The following is a 19,558-nucleotide window of genomic DNA, read 5'->3' as shown; positions in this document are numbered from 1 at the left end:
TTATCTACCATTCTTGGTGCATCTACTCAGTAGAATTAGTGGCACTGCTTTTGCTACTGTGAGTCAAAGCTATGGAATAATGGGAAATGTAGTTTGGTGAGCAGCACCAACACTAGGTTGTTGTAGGTTTTTTCAGGCTGTATGGCCATGGTCTAGAGGCATTCTCTCCTGACGTTTCACCTGCATCTATGGCAAGCATCCTCAGAGGTAGCGAGGTCTGTTGGAACTAGGAAAAAGGGTCCTTTGTCTCACCCTGGTCATTCCACAGATATATAAACCCTTTTTCCTAGTTCCAACAGACCTCACAACCTCTGAGGATGCTTGCCATAGATGCAGGCGAAATGTCAGGAGAGAATGCCTCTAGACCCTGGCCATACAACCCGAAAAAACCTACAACAACCCAGTGATTCCAGCCGTGAAAGCCTTAGACAATACATAGCACCAGCACTCTTTGGCAAAGAAGACAAAAATTCTTGTAAAACTACAACTTCCAAAATTTCATAGCACTGAGCGACGGTAGTTCAAGAGGTGTCAAACTGCATTAATTTGATATATATTGGATTTGATTTATGACTTCCTCCTCGTTTCCATCAGTAGCTTGCACTTGTTTATTGGGTAGCATTCCTTCTCAAGTTAACTGTAACCTTTTTTGTGCATTTTCTTTAGCAAAGGCAAGATTGATAAAACTCTTTATCGTGTCAGAAGCGACTTCAGAACATACTGAAAGTTGCTTCTGGTGTGAGAAAATTAGCCACTACAGAGACGTTACCCAGGAGACGCCCGGATGTGTTACCATCCTGCTGGGAGACTTTTCTCATGTCCCTGCAAGCTAGAGCTGACAGACGGGAGCTCACCCCGTCTCTCAGATTTGAACCGGCAACCTTCAGGTCAGCAGTCCAGTCAACACAAGGATTTAACCCATTGCGCCTCCATGGCTCCATATTCTTTAAGTTGAAAAATCAATCATGATAATAAACTTGCTGGCCACTGTTGGAAACAGGATACAGAATTTAACAGCTTCTGTCTGATCCAGCTGGGTTCTTCTAATGCGTACACAATATACTGTTACAAGCAAGCCCAAACAGCTTCTGGAAATGTAAATGGATGCAACGTCACAATGGCAATTCAGCCAGATGAAAATGTTCCCGCCTAGGAGCACAATACTAGGAAAAGCAAGAAGCAAGCCAGCCTTGAAAAGCAGAGCGTGACTAAGACTATAGAGGAGACAGCTTTGTTTTGACAGCCAGTAAGTGCTGCCAAGATACTCATTATGATTATTGATTACGAAGGAATTTCCGGTTATTATATATCCTCCCGACCTATCCTACTTACAATGTAGTTCAAAAGCAATTTTAAAAGGCTGTGGATCTATACATAAAACAGTTTATTTAAACATCTGATGAGACTTGCTCCGTTACTTGCACAGATTCCTTGCACTTCTAAACAGAAGCAAGAGGACAGGCAGAAATGCAATGGATGATGGTGTTGTTGGACTGTAGTGCCCATCAGCCTAAGCTAGTGCAGTGAACAGTCAGGGAATGATGGGAGTGGCAGTCCAGAAATATTTCGAGGGCTATATAATTCCCAGCCTTGATCTAACAGAGGAGGAAAGCAACACTGAAATAGATTTGTCCAGCATTGCCTTGCCCAACCCTTTCATAAGGGCCATTGGTATTTTGGACCCACCTGATGGAGTTATAATTTTAGATTTTTGTGTTTGTTTTAGCAGGATTTTGTGTTTATGTTTTATAATGTTATTTTGATTTGTTTGTATGGTTTTCCTTTCTGGCAATTGAATGTTTTCCCTTATGTTGAAAACTGCACTGAGTCCTCTTGAGGAGATAGGGCAGTATATAAAAAGTTTATTATTGTTTGTGTTGTTGTTGTTGTTGTTATTGTTATTATTATTATTATTACTACTACTACTACTACTACTATTATTATTATTATTATAGATTTGGCTGAGTAATAGTCTTAGAATATTTAGAACACCAAAAGCATCCAATGTCAATCTCCCTGGATGCTGAAAAAGCTTTTGATAAATTGAATTGGGAAATCTTTATGTCCATAATAGAAAAGATGGATTTCAATTCACAACATTCAATATGCAAAAATCATAGTAAAGGGAGATTTAACAAACTCGTGCAAAATCCAGACAGGAACAAGACAAGGCTGCTCACTTTTCCTACTATTGTTTGTCATCTCAATTGAAACTCGAATAAAGAATATTTGGCAAAATTAAGATATTAAAGGACTTTTTTCATGTGAGGAGTGACTTGAGAAACTGCAAGTCGCTTCTGGTGTGAGAGAATTAGTCTTCTGCAAGGACCTTGCCCAGGGGACGCCCAGATGCTTTGATGTTTATACCATCCTTGTGGAAGGCTTCTCTCATGTCCCTGCATGGGGAGCTGGAGCTGTAAGAGGGAGCTCATCTGCAGCTCAACCTTGGATTCAAACTTCTGACCTGTCGGAGTCCTGCCAGTACAAGGGTTTCACACATTGTGCCACTGGAGTCTCCCTTAAAGGACTATGCATATGAGGTAAACGTTATAAGACAAGGGCTTTCACAGATGATTTGATGATCATCTTGGAAGATCCTTTGAATAGTATAGACTCATTATTGGAAATGCTACAAGAATACAGAGAAGTGGCAGGATCCAAAATAAATAAAAACAAGGCGAAAGCAATAGTTTTCTCTGTTTCCTCATTCCCCCCATCAAATCAGTTTTGCTTTCATCCCAGGGTGCATTCACACTGGAGAATTATAGCACTATGATTCTGCTCTAACTGCCATGGCTCCCTCCAATGGAATCCTGGGATTTGTAGTTTAGGGAGGGATGTTTCAAATTCCCATCCAGAGTTTTAGTACTTTACCAAATTATAATCCCCATGATTCCATAGGAATCACAGCACTATAGTTGTGTAATGTGAACATCTCTGCATATCAGTGAAGTTGGAAAAATCTGCTCTGGGTTTTAATCTGAATTTTAAAGGAGCTTTCTGATGTGCAAAATAGGTCAGGACCTTGGATAGCTGCTTCAAAACGCAATCTTGGAGCAAATCCCCATCAGGAGATAGCAGCTATCATTGTGATCCCCTAAGTCAGTGGTTCTCAATCTTCCTAATACCGCAACCCCTTAATAAAGTTCCTCATATTATGGTGACCCCCAATCATAAAATTATTTTCATTGCTACTTCATAACTGCCATTTTGTAACTGTTATGAATTGTCATGTAAATATCTGATATGCAGGATGTATTTTCATTCTCTGGACCAAATTTGGCACAAATACCCAATACACCCCAATTTGAATACAGGTGGGGTTGTGGGGGAGGATTGATTTTGTCATTTGAGAGTTGTAGTCACTGGGATTTATAGTTCACCTACAATCAAAGAGCATTCTGAACTCCACCAAAGATGGAAGTGAACCAACATTGGCACACAGAAGTCCCATGACCAACTGAAAATACTGAAAGGGTTTGGTGGGCACTGACCTTGAGTTCTGGAGTTGTAGTTCACCTACATCCAGAGAGAACTGTGGACTCAAACAATGATGGATCTGGACCAAACTTGGCGCAGATACTCAATATGCCCAAGTGTGAACATGAGTGGAGTTTGGGGGAAAATAGACCTTGGCATTTGGGAGTTGTAGTTGTTGGGATTTATAGTTCGCCTACAATCAAAGAGCATTCTGAACCCCATCAATGATAGAATTGGGCCAAACTTCTCTTAGAGAACCCCCATGACCAACAGAAAATAGTATTTTCTGATGGTCTTTGGTGATCCTTCTGACACCCCCTTGTCACCCTCAGATTGAGAAATGCTGCCCTAAGTACTGCTCCATTTAAGACAGTAAGGTATCTGGTTAGAAGGAAATGCAGGTGTGTGGTGAGCACTGTTTATTTTCTCAGAAGGCTCTGCATATGTCTTGCCAAACCACACCATTTCTGGCTCCTGGCCCAGCGGTTTGAGAAACCCAAGAAGAAACGCTGTTGTGTTGGATATAGGAAGGATCCTTCCAAAATACATAAACACAGGGAAAGATAATGCTGTTCTATTTGTAAACTTGGAAACAAATAGAGACATGTTCTTTATGACTTTCGGAGCCTGGAATCGGAGCTTTGGAAACGTTCCTTTTGGGGACTACAGCTCTCATTGCTTTTCTGTGGGATTGTGCAAGTAATATTCCACGGAAAGAACGTTTCCAAACTGTAGGATGCCTGTAATTTGTTGTGGTTAGTTCCCTCTCATAGTGATCTCATTTTAATAGTGATAACATATACCAGCTTTGTCCGAACAGGACATGCAAAGAACTTGGGTAACTGGAAAGTTCAAAGACTTGACATAAATAAATACAGGCTTTCTCTGTAATTCTAATCTCTCATCTCATCTATGCTCATGATCTTTCTTCCCAGTCTCTTGTCCAACCAGCTCTGTACTGTTGGACCTCCACATTTGTGGATTTAGCTATTGTGGATTTAATTATTCATTGAGTAATATTAATTAAGAATGTCTAGTTCTTTGGTGTGGGTTTATGGTCATAGAATCACACTAGAAGACCAAGAGATTTGGAGGTCCTCCAGCACGATTCTGTGTTCATCTTCCACTGACGTTGAACCTAGAGTTCCACTGGAAGACCTAGAGCAGCAGTTCCCAACCTTCCTAATGCCGTGACCCCTTAATACAGTTCCTCATGTTGTGGGGACCCCCAACCATAACATTGTTTTCATTGCTACTTCATAACTGTAATTTTGGTACTGTTATAAATCGTAATGGAAATATCTGATATGCAGGATGTATTTTCATTGACTGGATGAAATTTGGCACTAATGCCTGATGCATCCAAATTTGAATATTGATGGGGTTGGCAGGGAGTGGGGGAGACTGATGATGTCATTTGGGAGTTGTAGTTGCTGGGATTTATAGTTCACCTACAATCAAAGAGCAATCTGAACTCCACCAATGATGGAATTGAACCAAACTTGGCACACAGAACTCCCATGGCCAACAAAAATACTGGAAGGGTTTGGTGGGCATTGATCTTGTGTTTTGGAGTTGTAGTTCACTTACATCCAGAGGGCACTGTGGACTCAAACAATGATGGATCTGGACCAAATGTGGCACAAATACTCAATATGCCCAAATGTGAACACTGGTGGAGTTTGGGAAAAATAGACCTTGGCATTTGGGAGTTGTAGTTGCTGGGATTTATAGTTCACCTACAATGAAAGAGCATTCTGAACCCCACCAATGATAGAATTGGGCCAAACTTCCCTTATAGAATCCCCATGACCAACAGGAAATGCTGTGTTTTCCGATGGTCTTTGGTGACCCCTCAGACACTTCCCTTGTGACCCTCCCAGGGGTCCCGACCCCAAGGTTGAGAAATGTTGACCTAGAGATTCCTGGAGAAGTTTAAGTGTTCTTTCTGTTGAAAACATTAGGAGCCTCCAGTGGCACAATGGGTTAAATGGTAATGCCAGCAGGACTGCTGACTGAAAGGTCATCAGTTCGAATCCGGGGAGCGGGGTGAGCTCCCATCTGTCAGCTCCAGCTTCCAACTGGGTGTCCTCTGGGCAACGTCCCTGCAGACGGCCAATTCTTTCACATCAGAAGCAACTTGCTGTTTCTCAAATCACAGGCACAACGCCTAACATTGCCCTCTTAGATAAGAATTCTGTCTTCCTATGATAATGTTTTTAGCATTGCAGTCACTTAAAATTTTAGTTAAGCATCTCAAAATGCAGTTTAGGCACCCAAAGGAAAGGGACAGGCAAAATGGCAAAAGGAATATTGACGCACAGTAAAAATAAGAGTTACAAGTGTGAACTATTTTCCATATCTTACTCTCTGCAATGCTAGTAATGTGGACACTACAGAAAAATTGATTGGGAGATAGAATTCCCATTTGATGAGGCAACATTCTCATTTACTCCCTGAAGTAACTCTACCCCTGATATGAAGAGACCAAAGTGGTGGGAGAATATCCCAACATCATTCTGCAAGTTCTTTATTCATTTGTGCTCCTCCTCTCCAGTACATTTATCCATCCATTCACCATCTATCTGTCTGTCCGTATATTTATCCATCCATCCACCATCTGTCTGTCTGTCTGTACATTTATCTATCCATCCATCCACCATCTGTCTGTCTGTGCGTACATTTATCCATCCATCCATCCATCCATCCATCCATCCATTTATCTAGTCTACCTATGAATAATAAACACAATAATTATACAATGATGCTCTTGAATGGTACTCCAAAGCCAGCTACCAAATAGTAACATTCACCATGTACCAAACCTATGCCTTGGAAGAGATCCACCTGCAGAGACAGAACTTGGAAAAAGTTACTTTTTTGTAAATGCAACTCCCCTAATCCATCAGCCATTGCGATCACTGGCCATTTCTGCATCTTATTTCTGCAACTTTTTTGGACATGTCACAAAATCCTGTAGCCAATATGGTCACAGGTCATTTGGACTTAGAGTTTCTGTGAGTTCTAGAACCAAAAACCCCAGTGTTTCCAACTTGGGAAGGATACATGCAGCTTTGAGTTGATATATTCAGTCTTTCCCAATCACCAAAGCCCCAAAAGATAAAGGCACTTACCGCAGGTCAAATAAGTAGCCCTTTGGAACAGACTGAGCCAACAACTTCCTTGTGACACAATTCCTTCTGCATCCCACTCTGGCACCAAATGGTTTGCAAACCATCGCCCAACTTGGTATCTCTGTCCCAGATATTACCTTTCCCGTTCTGGGAGGGACCCAACGTGCTTTATTTCTCCCAGGATCGCTCCTTTTGCTGTAGAAGGAGGCAGTTGGGGAACATTCCTGCTCCAGGGCCTCCACCCCTCTTCTATCGCTACTGAACATTACATGAGCTCTCCTGACCTGTTTTCTTAGACGGGGTTGCGAAAGAGAAGGGGAACGTGGAGGCTGACATTACAGGCACCTCATCTTTGCAAGTCAGAAAACACGAGGCTCATTTGAATCCCATGATGTCAGAATATCAGGGAAACAGAAAGCCAGGCTTTGCTAAATGCTGCAGGAGGTGAAGCTGTTGGAGTAAACAATGAACCTGTTATCCACCCCCCAAATAAGAAGTCTTCTCTCCCTTTGCATCCCATTTGTATCATTCCAAAGAGTGAAACATTGAAAGTCATCCACATCTTGGTTGAACCCTGGGCTTCTTATGTATGTTGGAAACAGAATTGCGGCAATGCACAATTTAGTAGAGGTCTTTTTTTTTCATGTAAGGAGTGACTTGAGAAACTGCAAGTCGCTTCTGGTGTGAGAGAATTGGCCGTCTGCAAGGATGTTGCCCAGAGGATGCCTGGATGTTTTGAAACCGCCCTGAGTCCCACTGGAGAAATAGAGCGGTATATAAATAAACTTTTATTTTTTTATAGAACTCCAATATGCTGGTGATAACGTAGTCTGTGCACATTCAGAAAAAGGCCTACAAGGCACTCTAAACACCATTGCAGAAGAATACGAGAAGCTCAGCCTCTCACTGAACATTGAGAAAACCAAAGTGCTCTTCTGGCAGTGACCAGCCAATCCCTCTGCAATTCCAGAAATACAGTTTAATAGTGTAGCTTTAGAAAATGTTGCCCATTTCTGCTCCCTTGGCAGCCACTTCTCAACAAAAGTCAACATTGACACTGTGAGGGCAGCATTTTTCCGAAGGAAGCAGAGAGTGTTTGAGGATCGGGACATCCGTAGGGAAACCAAGGTGCTATTTTCCTCCCAACCCTGCGAAATGTGGACTGTCTACAGACATCACACTCAACCTCCAAGTCAACTCATTCTCAACAGATCTTAAATATTCAAGTAATCCTTGGCTGAGTTTCTCCATCTACAGACATTACACTCAACTCCTGGAATGATTCCATCAGCATTGCGTCCGAAATGGCGGACAAATGTCAGTGTGCTGGAAGAAGCAAAGACCACTGAAATTATGCTCCTACGCCACCAACTCCGCTGATCTGGCCATGTTGTCTAAATGCCCAATCATCATCTCCCAAAGCAGTTACGGTACTCCCAACTCAAGAATGGAAAATGGAATGTTGGAGAACAGGAAAAAAGATTTAAAGATGGGCTTAAAGCCAACTTTAAAAATTGTGGCATAGACACCTCTCAGAACCCTGCCCCTTGAGCGCTCTAACTGGAGGTCAGCTGTGACCAGCAATGCTGCAGAATTCAAAGAGGCACGAATGGAGGGCAAAAGAGAGAAACGTGCGAAGAGGAAAGCACATTAAGCCAACCCTGACCAGGACCACCTTCCACCTGGAAACTGATGTTGTCACTGTGAAAGGACATGCTGGTCAAGAATAGGGCTCCACAGCCACCTACGGACTCACACTACACTTGGAAGGCCATCATGCTCTCACCTATGAACCCATCACCAAGATACTACACTTGGAAGGCCATCATACTCAGACAATGAGGGATCGTCTAATTAAGTTAGTAAGATCTTAAATATTCAGGTCCTCCTTGGTTGAGTGTCTTCATCTGGGATGCGATCTTCCTGTTTTCCTTCTACCTTTGTCATTGTCTTTTCTAATGAATCTGTCTTCTCATATGGCCAACGTACATAGTACAACAGTACATATGGCAGGCATCCTCAGAGGTTGTGAGGTCACCTGCATCAAATTCTGAGGATGCCTGCCATAGATGCAGGTGAAATGTCAGGAGAGAATGCTTCTGGAACATGGCCATACAGCCCGAAAAATGTACAGCAACCCTACAACAGCTTAGTTTAATCATTTTGGATTTTAGGGAGAGCTCAAGAAGCGTTTGTTCTAAGGTCCTCTTCTCCAGTTAGTTAGTTAGTTAGTTAGTTAGTTAATTAATTAATTAATACATTTATATTCCACCCTTCTCATCCCGAAGGGGACTCAGAGCAGCTTACAAGATATATATACATACAATATATTATATTATTAGCATACCACAGTATCAGTATTAAATATTACTATATTGTACTATACCATAATATTGTAATATTATTAATAATATTACATGTAATATAAATATATAATTATAATATATTATTAGTAGTATTATATTGTATTACATTATAATATTATACATTTAATTTCCATTCTATTTACTTTCTTCACTGACCAGCTTTCACAACCATATATAGGGATGGGAAATACAATGACACGGACAAGCCTAACTGTAGTGTTCAATGATTTATCTTCTTTACATATCAAGAGCTTGTCTGGTTCCTCCAGTGGTGTCCTCCCCAGCCCTTGATTGCAGTCATCATTCTAATTAATGACTGAGTCAAAGAATGGGAAATCTTAATATCTGAATCACCTACTTTAAAGTTATGTAACCCATCCGTTATCATAATTTTTGTTTTCTTAACCTTCAACTGCAAACCTGCCTTTGGACTTTCTTCAGTGACTTTCTTCAGTAATTGCCCCATTTGCAGCAATTGAAGTAGGCTGAAGATAAAGACAGAAAGTGGAAGGAGGAAAGAGACACCAGGACATTTGTAAAGCAGCTGAAAAGGTGGGATGGCAGAGGTCAGATGCAACTGTCTTTCAGATTGCATAGGTCAACAGCAAGCTAGACTATTAATGGTCAGGAGCTCACTCCAACCCGGGCTGGTTTTGAACTCATGACCTCTTGGTCAGTAGTGATTTAATGCAGCTCCTAACTAGCTTTATTTAACTAACCATATTATTTGTTTTGAACTGGAATATATGACTATGGACTCAGACACAGCCCAGTCCATATGTATTTATTTACCTGTCATATCCTACTTTTCATCCAATAGGATGCTCAAAGTTTCTCACTGTGTAGCTTAAAGCAAAACTCAATTACATAGTATGGAATTTAAAAAAAAAATGAAATAATCCCATCCAAAATGAATTTAGAGCCATTAAAAACATGTTTAAAACATTAAGGATAAATATCCCGTGGAATCCTTTTTGCCACAACTATTGAGAAGTCAAAATAAACAGGTCTTTGTTTGGGTTCCTGTGAGTTTTCCATACTGTATGGCCATGTTCCAGAAGCATTCTCTCCTGACGTTTTGCCCACATCTATGGCAGGCATCCTCAGAGGTTGTGAGGTCTGTTGGAAACTAGGCAAGTGAGGTTTATATATCTGTGGAATGATGTCCAGGGTGGGAGAAAGAGCTCTTGTCTGTTGGTGGCAAGTGTGAATGCTGCAATTTGTTGGAAGTTGTAAATGTAAATAAACAGAAGCTTTACCACAGTTTCTGAACCAAAATATACCCTGCAGTATAATAAAGTCTCACTCGGGCTTGTGCAACAAGTAACAGTATCTTTACTTCCTACTCTAACAGTATCTTTATTTTCTACTTTAAAAATCCAAAAAAAGAGGACATACTGTGTCCAATGGAGATAAATGATTTATGTTGGTAAATGCACATATTACTGCCAACATATTTTTTCTTTTTGTTCTTTTTTGCAAATAGTAAATGCACACTCCATTCTACATAGAACTGTGCACATTTCTTCGATGCTAACATATTTTCTATTTCAAACGGAGAAACAATATATACAGCAGTTTCTCTGAGTTCCACAGAGAACAGAGGGAATAAACAGTCCCTTTTAATAGTCTTTAAATATGCCTCATTTGCTTTATAAATAATCATGGCTTTTGGCAGCCATTTCCTTTCTGACTGTTTTCAGTCAGCGCTCTCTTCACTCTCCGAGGTGAAAGTGGCAGTTAAAACCGTTTGTCTCATAAGCAAACCAGAGACAGTAGCCAATCAGAATTCTGACTCCTGGCATGATCAGCCAATCAGCTGCCAACACATACCTTTCCAGTCAAACTCTTTCATAGGAGCCCCCGGCGTTACAGTGGGTTAAACCCCTGTGCCAGCAGGACTGAAGACCGACAGGTCGCAGGTTTGAATCCGGGGACAGTGGGATGAGCTCCCTCTATCAGCTCCAGCTCCTCATGTGGGGACATGAGCTTTTCACGAGGATGATAAAACATCAAAACATCTGGGCATCCCCTGGGCAACGTCCTTGCAGACGGCCAATTCTCTCACACCAGAAGTGACTTGCAGTTTCTCAAGTCGCTCCTGACACGACCAAAAAACAAACAAACAAAAACAAAACAAAAAAACCCATTTCATCATGGTGCCTTCTTATAAAGTCCCACACAATTAGCCACTTTAATTAGCATTGAATAGCCTTGCAACTTCAAAGCCTGGCTGCTTCCTGTCTGATGGAGAATACACTTACCTAGTTTTCAACAGACCTCACAACCTCTGAGGATGACTGCCATAGATGTGGGTGAAATATCAGGAGAGAATGCTTCTGGAACATGGCTATACAGCCCGGAAAACTCACAGCAACCCAGTGCTTCCAGCCACGAAAGCCTCCAACAACACATTGAATTGGGTCTGTCCCTGCCAAATCAGGACAATTGGATGGTATGCAGTGCTGATCCATCAAAAGAGATTTGTATGTATAAATCAGCTTTGTACTCATGTTGCTGCTTTGGCTGCAAATATGAATTCACATCCATATAGTGATGCTGACTTAAGCTTGTTTGTGGTTAGTTTGATCTCTCTTCTGATACAAAGCAGGAGATGTTTATCCCCACCTGGGGCCACCACTTTCCCTCTGTGAATACATTATGGATTACAACTAGACTCTAATTATTATTTGTAATGCCTAGAGAGAAGCATTATAATGCCTGCAAGTATGTAATTTGCACTGAATAGAATTAACATAGAGTTGACTTTTCGATGCAGACGTTCTGAACTTGGAAATGTTGCTCTTTCTATCTATTGCCTCCAGAATCATGTTGATTGTAGAAGCTGAGAATTGCAGAAAAAATCAGTAATATCTCCAAGCTCTGCACTCAGGTACAAATATAGCACATCTACCGTATATAGATATATAGCCAATAGAGATTAGCTATCTAAGTTTTAGTTTAACAATTTCTAGAGGTTCACAAGTTCCCAATCCTGATGTAGCTTTTCGATGTTATACCAGCTTCTCAAGGGCAAAATTACTTAGATATTGAAGGTATTTCTTTGGCAAGGTTAATATGGATTTAAAAAATATTTTAGTGACCATTACCATTAACAGTTTTGTTTATTCCATTGTCTTGGGATAAGACAGTCAATCTGCTGACTGGGATCTATTCTAATTCATTATAATTAATCATTCCATCCAGCCAATCCCTTTGCAATGCCAGAAATACAGCTTGATGGTGTAACGTTAGAAAATGTTGACCATTTCCACTCCCTTGGCAGCCACCTCCCACAAAAGTCACCATTGACACTGAAATACAACAGCGCCTGAGCTCTGCGAGTGCAGCATTCTTCCAAATGAAGCACGGAGTGCTTGCGGATCAGGACATTCGTAGAGACAACAAGGTGCTTGTTGATAAAGCTATTGTCTTCCGAATCTTGTTATACACCTGTTGGAGTTCAGCCTGTGATTGTGTTTCAGGAACAGGGTGCTTTGGATGTGGGAAGTGATGTCAATGAATTTCAAGATGGCAATGGTTTGGTCAATGATACGGATGCAGAGAAGGACCAGGAGACCCCTGTGCAAAGTGTAGTTTCCTATGAGAATGTCCCTGAAGGGAGTGCAGCAGATAATATACTCCCTGAATTGCTACCAGAGGGTTCCCAGGATTTGGGGCTTGAAAACAACTGGGCACCTGGCCAAGCTGTGAGACTTAATGAGCAAATAGATAGGCGAGAGGAAATTAGTCAAAACAGAGAGGTCGAACAGTGCCTTCGGCGGTCTGCCAGACTTCGACAGAAAAAGATAAGGGGATCTCAAGTAAAACGAAAACTATTCCTGAGTGCGTGGAATAGCTTAACGAGGGGATAAAAGTTCCAGGTTTGGGAAATATGGTCAGATGAAGTATCAGACCTCACAACCTCTGAGGATGCTTGCCATAGATGCAGTTGAAACGTCAGGAGATAATGCCTCTAGAACATGGCCATATAGCCCGAAAAAGCCTACAACAACCCAGTGATTCCAGCCATGAAAGCCTTCGACAATACAGATGAAGCATTGTTGGAATCAGGTGAAGTTCTCGTCCTTTGTTTCATGGAAGCTTTGCTTGGCGGATTCTTGTCTAAGTATTTCTTGTTCATGGTTTGGACTCTTGGAAGGTATGAATGCCTACTCATGCCTTGGATTAATGTTTCCTGTTTTTCTGAATTATATTAGAGAAGTGTAGACTTTGTTTTTATGGACTTTGCTGAACTTTACCCTGGACTATTTTTGCTCCTGCTTATCTTCTTACCTAATTGGATTTACCTATCTCTTTTAAGTGCTTTTTACTTGATGCTTTCTAATTATTTTCAATAAAAGGATTGTTTTCCATTCAATGATGTGGTGTTTTAAAATCAGAGGGCTTTTACTGTCCTGGAGTGCAACAATGCCTGGAAACATGAACTGTCTACAGACGTCACGCTCAACCTCCAAGTCAACTCATTCTCAATAGATCTTAAATATTCAGGTCATCCTTGGTTGCGTTTCTCCATCTACAGATGTTTCACTCAACTCCTGGAATGATTCCATCATCATTGCCTCTGAAAAATCCTACAAATCTCTTGGGAAGACAGGCGGACAAATGTCAGCGTGCTGGAAGAATCAAAGACCACCAGCATTGAAGTGATGCTCTTACGCCATCAACTCTGCTGGACTGGCCACGTTGTCTGAATCCTACTTGGACAATGAGGGATCACCTAAGTAAGTAATTAAAGCCAACTTTAAAAACTGTGGCATAGACACAGAGAACTGGGAAGCCCTGGACCTTGAGCGCTCAAACTGGAGGTCAGCTGTGACCAGCACTGCTGCAGAATTGAAAGAGGCACAAATGGAAGGCAAAAGGGAGAAACGTGCCAAGAGGAAGGCGTGTCAAGCCAATCTTGACCATGATCAACTTCCACTTGGAAACTGATGCCCTCACTGTGGAAGAACATGTTGGGTCTAGAATAGGGCTCCAGAGTCACCTACGTATTCACCGCCAAGACACTACGTTTGGAAGGACATCATACTTGGGACAATGAGAGATCGCCTAAGTAAGTATGTAATTCTTCCATGATTTATCCATTCTTTAGGATGTGAATATAAATTATATTATCCATTCACAAGAATGCATGAGACAGATACAGGAACTTCTAGGTTTACAGAAATATAGGTGGAGGGAAAGCCCTGAAAGGGTAGGGTGGCTCCCAAAAAGCAATGGTCATAAAGTACTGACTAATGGGGAGACCAAAACAACAACAACAACAACAAGGAGAATAAAACAATACAACTGAGATCCTGAACAGCTTCCCAAGTTAAGTATTCAGAAATATGAAATATTCTAAAATCCTTAATTATCCACATGAGTAGTTGAGCGAGAGACATGTTTGCTTTTTGATGGTTCAATGTACATACACGTTGTTTCGCACACAAAATAATTATTTATTGTATACAATTGCCTTTAGGAAATGTGTACGATGACTCTATGAAACATAAATGAGTTTTGTGGTTGGAGTCGATCCCACCTCCAAGATATCCCGTTATGCATATATATGGAAACATTTCAGAATTGAGGAAGTGTGTGGGGAGATATGAGGTTGCCCTTCTTCTTCAGGAAATACTTTGGTTACTCTGAGCAGTCTAGTCATATTTCTCAGGATGTATTTCTATGGAAATGATACAACCAGTCTAGCGTTGTGGTCAGAGTAGTAATTCATGATGCCACTCCAATGGACCTCCTCCCATACCAGACCAATCACAATATTGTATCTAAAATACCACAAAATTTAGCAAAACCAGTGACTACAATAAAATGCTAGCACCAGAAAGAACAGCGTGTGGTTATAGTGCATACAGATGAAACCACGCGTTTCAAAGCATCGTTATAATTCAGTAATAATGACAGCTCTTATTGGAGTCCATGTACATTTGATGGTGCAAAAAGTAAGAGCATATTTTTATAGGTATGTGTAGCTTGGACCTGCAAAAAATGCTTTTGTGGTTATCTATAATTATATTTTATTTTAAAAATGAATACATTTCTGCTGGAATACTCCTTTTAGTCCCAATAATAATAATAATAATAATAATAATAATAATAATAATATACTCCTGACCTCATAATCGTGTTAAAAAACAAAGTATGGATAGTCAATGTTGCAACTGGAAAAGCTGACACAATATGAGGATTTAAAGATCGAACTGCAAAGACTATGGCACAAGCCACTCAAGGTGGCCCCAATGGTGATCGGCACACTGGGTGCAGTGCCTCAAGACCTTGGCCTGCACTTAAACACAATTGGCACTGACAAAATTACCATTCACCAGCTGCAGAAGGCCACCTTACTGGGAGCTGCATGCATTATTTGCCAATACATCACACAGTCCTAGACACCTAGGAAGTGTCCGACGTGTGAGTCTACTTTATTTGTCCCATGCAGTTTAAGACACAGATGCACAATGATGGGCCTTCAGCTGATTTTGAACGACGTATTCCATCATCTCTGATCAGTCTGCCAAAGTTTGAAAACACAGCCCAACAATCACCTTTTTCTTGGTTTTTAGGCCCGCTTCTGGGGTTATTTGGGGCACTGATTTGGAAAATTGCATTGGATAGACAGCAACCACTCTAATTTCTTAGATATAGGTATCATGATTTTCTATGCGTAAGCAGATGGTGACTGGTATATGGCTGGGTTAACCGCCAGCTGCAGTAAATCTTGCCAACCAAAAGGCTGACAGTTTGAAGCTTGGGTCAAGGTGAGCTCCTGGCCTTTAGCCCAGCTTCCACCTACCTAGCAGTTCGAAAACAGCAACGTGAGTAGATAAATAGGGACCGCTTTAAGGCAGGGAGGGGTGTTTAAGGCACCCATAAGAAAATGCCAGAAAAAATGCCGGCAATTCGATCAAGAAGGAAGTTTATGCACAAAGCTCTTTGGCAGGGAAAAGTGGAGCGACAGCACCCCCTTGTGGCCGGAACCACACACAGCCTCCAAGATGCTGAAGATGGGAAACAGCCTATACAATGTTCGCTCACTTATCACGGGTGTTACGTTCCAGTACCACCCGCAAAAAGTGAAAATCCATGAAGTAGGGACACTATATATGTTTATCGAGTTCCGAGGGTGAGGCAGAAGCAAGGAGAGATTTAAAGGCACCACACACTTTTTTTTTTTGCTAGCTATCTCTGCTTTGCTTTGCAATCTCTCTTGATTGGCTGCCTCTCTCCCAATGGGGAGGATGAAACCCCCTTCCACACTCCATCATTGTCAGGAGGCGGAATTAGAACACCATTTTGGGCAATGCCAACCATTCATAAACTGGGAAGCAAAAAACTCGCGAAATAGCGAGTTTGCAAAAAGTGAACTGCGAAGTAACAAGGGAACACTTGTCTATCTTGTCATTGTCATGGTATGACGGCACTGAATGTTTGCCGTATATGTGTTCTGTGAGCCATTCTGAGTATAAAGGTAAAGGTAGTCCCCTGACATTAAGTCCAGTCATGTCTGACTCTGGGGTGTGGTGCTCATCTCCATTTCTAAGCCGAAGAGCCAGCGTTGTCCGTAGACACCGCCAAGATCATGTGGCCAGCATGACTGCATGGAGCGCCGTTACCTTCCTGCCAGAGCGGTACCTATTGATCTACTCACATTTGCATGTTTTCGAACTGCTAGGTTGGCAGAAGCTAGGGCTGACAGCGGAAGCTCACGCCGCTCCCTGGAATCGAACCTGCGACCTTTCGATCAACAAGCTCGGCAGCTCAGTGCTTTAACCCACTGCGCCACCGGGGGCTCATTCTGAGTATATATATATAATATTATATTATATATACCTTGACCTGCAACTCATACTGCCTAACGCACATTATGGTGCCTCAAAATGTTAGCACTGTTTCTGGGTATATTTGGTGCACTGATTCAAAAAAATGTCACCAGTTTTTCCCTGTCAACTCTACTTTTAGACATACAGGACATATTTATTTATTTATTTATTTACAGTATTTATATTCTGAGTATATATAATATAAATACTGTAAATAAATAAATAAATACGTCCTGTATGTCTAAAAGTAGAGTTGACAGGGAAAAACTGGTGACATTTTTTTGAATCAGTGCACCAAATATACCCAGAAACAGTGCTAACATTTCGAGGCACCATAATGTGCGTTAGGCAGTATGAGTTGCAGGTCAGGGATGTCTGACGTTGTCCATTGCTGCCCCAAGCTATCCAGGACAAAGCCTAGAAAACAGAGACACATTCCTACCTTGGTGCATTCCTCCAGTTCTGCCGCTCCTTCCATCTCATCCATCTGAAACATTTTGGCCTCTTTGGGGTGATCTTATCCTTGCTCCTGCAGTCCACCTCCTGCCTTCATGGATGCTCCTCTTTCCTCAACTTTGCTTTTTCTTCTTCTCCTTCTTTTGTCCTTCTTCTCCTTTGCCTGACTGACACACGTGCCACATTGAGCTGTCTTCTTTCTTTTAATCTCTTGCACACCTCCTGTTATTTCCTTGAGGTTGTGAGGGGTGGCCGGAATGTGGTGACTAACAGCCTAAGCTCCGTGAAAAGTGGAACCTTCTCCAATCAGAATAATTATTACTTGGTGCTGGAGTCAAGTTGAAGTTCAAGCTATTCAATAAGTAAAATTAATCTCTTGGAGAAGAAATAAAAGCTGTTTCTTTTTTAATCTGTGAGTCTAATGGAAAAAGAAGCCCACTTGAGATTAATACATTTTTTTCGTGTAGAGATGCTTCTTGGTTTCTTTTCAAAGCTCAGGAGAAGATGCCAGAGATGTTGAACGAGTTCATGAGCAACCCACTGGAAGTTATGGACAGGTAGTCATCGGCATGATTAGCGGCCATGCTCCAATCCCTTTAGCCTTAATTTACCATGTAAAAAAATATGCGATGGAGAATTCCCAATCCTCTGATTTCCTCCCAGGGAAAATTTGGTTGCATTTTTGCATGCAAAGCTGTTGCGACAGATCCAAGAACAAATGATGGCGATTATGACAATGAAAAGAGGAGGCAGAGGAGACAATTGTGGTTCTACTGATGATAGATATTCCGGGAGCAATTCCAAGCAGAATGATATAACAACATAAGACCACAATAGCAAACAGCACCACTTGTTAGAACACACTACAGTGTTACATATTGAGTATCCCTTATCTGAAATGCTTAGGGCCAGAGTGCTTGGCATTTTGGAGATTACATATATTTGCATATTACATACATAATAGAGATGGGACTCACGTCTAAATTATGAAACCCATTTATATCTTCATATATACTGGATATACATAGCCTAAAATATTTTTATACACCATTTTAAAGATTTTGTGCATGAAATAATAATAATAATAATAATAAGCAGCAGTAGCCGAAACAACAGCAGAAGCAGCAATAATAATAAGGATTGAAGGGGAAATGAATAGAATGTTAAATTTACAAATAGTAATAATTAATAGAAATGTACTACATGCACAGATAACAGGAGTGAAGAATATACAAAAGGAAAAAATGATTGACAAATTAATAGCATGTGCACAAATTGTTTTAGTGAGGGGTTGGAAAGACAAAACAAATTGAACACTGATTAATTGGTATAACTATATAGTTAATATGTTAAATGTGGAAATAACAAATTGCAAATGGAATAATATAGATAAAATTGGAAAGGTTACAATAACTAAGTGGATGTGGGAACCAGTTAGGAATTATTTAGAGAATGTGTTAAGATGTGGAGTAGAAAAATTAAGACTGAGACTGATATTTCAAATGTAACTTCCGTAGTTTGATGTATAAATTGCATGTACAAGGAGGGGAGGGTGGGAGTGGGGAAAACCAATAAAACAATTAAAAAACCAGCAATAATAATAATAATAATAGGTAAAGGTAAAGGTTTTCCCCTAACATTAAGCTCAGTTGTGTCCAACTCTGGGGGTTGATGCTCATCTCCATTTCTAAGCTGAAAGTCAGTGTTGTCCATAGACACCTCCAAGGTCATGTGGCCGGCAAGACTGCACAGAGTGCCATTATCTTCCCACTGGAGCAGTCCTTATTGATCTATTCACATTTGCATGTTTTCAAACTACTAGACTGGCAGAAGCTCATCTGCCTCTCCCCGGATTCGAACCTGCGACCTGTCAGTCTTCAGTCCTGCCGACACAGGGGTTTAACAGAACTGGTGATTCCCCATGTATATATATATATATATATATATATATATATATATATATATATATCCACTATGGGTTAACGGCGCTCCATGCAGTCATGACCTTGGAGGTGTTTATGGATAACGCCAGCTCTTCAGCTTAGAAATGGAGATGAGCACCACACCCCAGAGTCAGACTTAATGTCAGGGGACTTAATGTCAGGGGACGACCTTTACCTTTTGGTTTTAGCCCAAAAGAGCTGTCCAAGGTGCTGATCTTGTTTTGGATAGTTTTCAGCAGCTTATAGACTCTCAACCTTCCTAATGCCGCGACCCCTTAATACAGTCCCTCATGTTGTGGTGGCCTCCAACCAGAAAATAATTTTCATTGCTACTT

This window comes from Anolis sagrei, chromosome X (assembly GCF_037176765.1).
Source record: "Anolis sagrei isolate rAnoSag1 chromosome X, rAnoSag1.mat, whole genome shotgun sequence".
NCBI lineage: Eukaryota > Metazoa > Chordata > Lepidosauria > Squamata > Dactyloidae > Anolis > Anolis sagrei.
The sequence above is the reverse complement of the archived record's forward strand: the minus strand, read 5'-3'. Positions refer to the sequence as shown.